The sequence below is a fragment of the Mus pahari genome, chromosome 12 (genome assembly GCF_900095145.1).
Source record: "Mus pahari chromosome 12, PAHARI_EIJ_v1.1, whole genome shotgun sequence".
Classification (NCBI taxonomy): Eukaryota; Metazoa; Chordata; class Mammalia; order Rodentia; family Muridae; genus Mus; species Mus pahari.
Genome location: NC_034601.1, coordinates 68,946,798 through 68,950,884, shown reverse-complemented (window position 1 = coordinate 68,950,884; position 4,087 = coordinate 68,946,798).

Genomic DNA, 4,087 nt, shown 5'->3' with positions numbered 1-4,087 from the left:
CCTTTACTGCCTGTTCAACTCTGACAAAAGATAAATCGAAGAACTACTTCACTGAATTGATGGAAAATGACTGAACACCCATGTCTCTATGAAATTTGGGCACATGCACATCAGAGTTTGGATCTGAGATTGACTGGCTTTAAGATGTGGCAAAAGGAAACTAGTTTACCCTTCACCTTCTCAGTCTGAGGACCTTACTGTTTAAATATTAATCAATGTACTTAAATATTAAATAGACAGACTCTATGATACTACATATACACTAAAACACATTGGCCTCGGGTTCTGAGTTTTCCTGTTTCAATGCTGCTACCTCCTCATTTGGAATCCCCTGAGAAAAGTAAAACCTAGTGACAAAAATTCCACTCAGGGATGACCATAAAGCCAGAAAAAGAGTGTACATTTGATGCTGAGAACGAAAAGTTCAGGAAATTTGATGAAATCTATGTCTGTGCTCAGATAAACATAAGGTCGGCAGTGTGATTTCTCAGGTGTGAGGTAAGTGCTCATAAAATTAAAATGAACTCCTCACAGAAAACAGTGCCTTGTCTTTGGGAAAATGATTTGCTACTGTTTTCTCTGCTCGTTATTAAAAAGAGTATATATAGAAGCTGTACTCATTCTGTTTTCAAAGGTTAGTGCATTATAAATACACACACACACACACACACACACATATATATATATATATATATATATATATATATATATATATATATATATAGCACAATAAAATACTAATGGCTGATTACATTTCCATGCCTTACTTTTCAAAAGTGAACCCTATTCTAACTGTGATAGAAAATATTTTAGTTGCCTTTTGCTATAGAATGCACATCCAGCCTGTAACCAAAATTTAATAACATGAGTCATGCAATGAATATAACTAATCATAGTGTTAAGAATGAACTTTGGACCCAAATAACACCGGGAGAGAGCTGGTCTCCCAGGAGTGCTGACAAGCCTGTGAGCACAGGTGAGACCACCACTTTTGCTCTGAGGGAAGCCTCCCAGAGCCCTCAGGTCACAGGAACCAAGGAACATCCTGGGACAGGATCCTTCCCAGTTTCTGTCTGCGCCTGGAGCTGATCCTGTGCCACAGTGCTCCATACCCAAAGACCATCTGGAGAGAGCTGGTCTCCCAGGAGTGCAGACTCACATGTGAGCACAAGTAAGACCACCATTCCTGCTCAAATTCCTTGCCCAAGAGGAACCCACTCTAAGTCATCAGGACACAAGAACCAAGGAACAGCTGGGGACAGGATCCTTCTGGTTTCCTTCTGCACCCCAGAACTGACCCTGTATCACAGTTCTTCATGCCCAAATTCCTCCTGGAGAGAACTGGTCTCCCACCAGTTCTGACACACAGGCTTGCAAGAGGGACAAGCCACAGTTAGAGACAGAAAGACCAACTAATGCCACAGATAAACAGATGGCAAGAGACAAGGGCAAGAACATAAGCAACAGAAACCAAGGCTACTTGGCATCATCAGAACCCAATTCTCCAACCGCAATGAGCCTTGGATACCCCAACACACAGGAAAAGCAAGACTCTGATTTAAAATCACATCTCATGATGATGGTAGAAAACTTTAAGAAGGACATAAATAACTCCTGTAAAGAAATACAGAACATAGGTAAACAGGTAGAAGCCCTTAAAAAGGAAATAAAATAAATGTCTTAAAGAATTACAAGAAAACACAACTGAACAGGTGAAGAAATTGAACAAAACCACCCAGCACCTAAAAATGAAAATAGAAACAATAAAGAAATCACAAAGGCATATAACTCTGGAGATAGAAAACCTAGGAAAGAGATCAGGAGTCATAGATGCAAGCATCACCATCAGAATCCAAGAGNTAGAAGAGAGAATCTCAGATACAGAAGATTCCATAGAAAACATTGACACAACAGTCAAAGAAAATACAAAATGCAAAAAGTTCCTAACCCAAAATATCTAGGAAATTCAGGACCCAATGAGAAGACAAAATCTAAGGATAATAGGTATAGAAGAGAGTGAAGATTCCCAACTTAAAGGGCCAGTAAATACCTTCAACAAAATTATAAAAGAAAACATCCCTAACCTAAAGAAAGAGATGCCTATAAACATATAAGAGACCTACAGAACTCCAAATAGATTGGACCAGAAAAGAAATTCCTCCTGCCACATAATATTCAAAACACAAAATGCATAAAAGAAAGAAATAATATTAAAAGCAATAAGGGAAAAGATCAAGTAACATATAAAGGCAGACTTATCAGAATTACAGCAGACTTCTCACCAGAGACTACTAGAAGATCCTGGGCTGATGTTATACAAACTGAGAGAACACAAATCTCAACCCAGGCTACTATATCCAGCAAAACTCTCAATTACCTTAGATGGAGAAATCAATATATTCCATGACAAAACAAATTTACACAATATTCACAAATCGAGCTCTACAAAGGATAATGGGTGGAAACTGTGAAGAGGGAAACTACAGCCTAGAAGAAGCAAGAAAGTAATCTTCTTTCAAAAAACCCAAAAGAAAATAGCTACACAAACATAAAAATAACAGGAAGCAACTATCACTATTCTTTAATATCTTAACATCAATGGACTCAATTTCCCAATAAAAAGATATAGAATAACAGACTGGATATGTAAACAGGACCCAGCATTTTGCTGCTTACAGGAAATGTACCTCAGTGTCAAAGACAGACACTACCTCAGAGTAAAGGTCTGGGAAATAATTTTCCAAGCAAATGGTCCCAAGAAACAAGTAGGAGTAGCCAATCTAATATCAAATAAAAGTAACTATCAACCAAAATTTATCAAAAAGGATAAAGAAGGACAGAAACTTCATACTCATCAAAGGAAAAAATCTACTAAGAACTCTCAATTCTGAACATCTATGCTCCAAATGCAAGGGCACCCACATTCATAAAAGAAACTCCACTAAAGCTCAAATCACACATTGCACCTCACACAATAATAGTGGGAGACTTCAATACCCACTATCATCAATGGACAGATCATGGAAACACAAACTAAACAGAGACAAAGTGAAACTAACAGAAGTTATGGATGAAATGGATTCAACAGATATTTATAGAACATTTCATCCTAAAACAAAAGAATATAACTACTTCTCAGGACCTCATGCTAGCTTCTTCAAAATTGACCATATAATTGGTCTCAACTGATACAAGAAGATTGAAGTAATCCCATGCCTCCTATCAGATCACCACACACTAAGGCTGGTCTTGAATAGCAACACAAACAGAAAGCCCAATAGGTAAAAAAAAAACTGAACAATGTCCTACTCCAAGATAACTTGGTCAAGGAAGAAATAAAGAAAATAAAGACTTTTTAGAATTTAATAAAAATGAAGGCACAATATACCCAAACTTATGGGACACAATGAAAGCACTGCTAAGAGGAAAACTCAGCTCTGAATGCCTCCAAAAGAGACTGGAGAAAGCATACACCTGAAAGCTGTAGAACAAAAAGAAGCAAATACAACCAAGAGGAATAGATGGCAGGAAATAATGAAACTTGGGGCTGAAATCAACCTAGTAGAAACAAAGAGAATTAAACAAAAAATCAACAAAACCAGGAGCTTGTTCTTTGAGAAAATAAACAAGATAGATAAACCCTTAGCCAGACTAACTAGAGGTCACAGAGAGAGTATCCAAATTGAAAAAATCAGAAATGAAAAGGGAAACATAACAACAGAAACTGAGGAAATTCAAAACAATCGTCAGATCCTACTTCAAAAGCCTATACTCAACAAAACTGGAAAATCCTAATGAAATGGACAATTTCCTAGACAGATACCAGGTACCAAAATTAAATCAGGATCAGATAAACCATCTAAACAGTTCCATTTCCTCTAAAGAAATAGAAGCAGTCATTAAAAGCCTCCCAACCAAAAAAGAGCCCAGGACCAGATAGATGGGTTTAGTGCAAAATTCTATCAGGCCTTCAAAGAAGACCTAATACCAATACTCTTCAAACTATTCCACAAAATATAATCCGAAGGAACACTACCCAATTCATTCTATGAAGCCACAGTTACTCTATGTACTCTATGGATTCTCC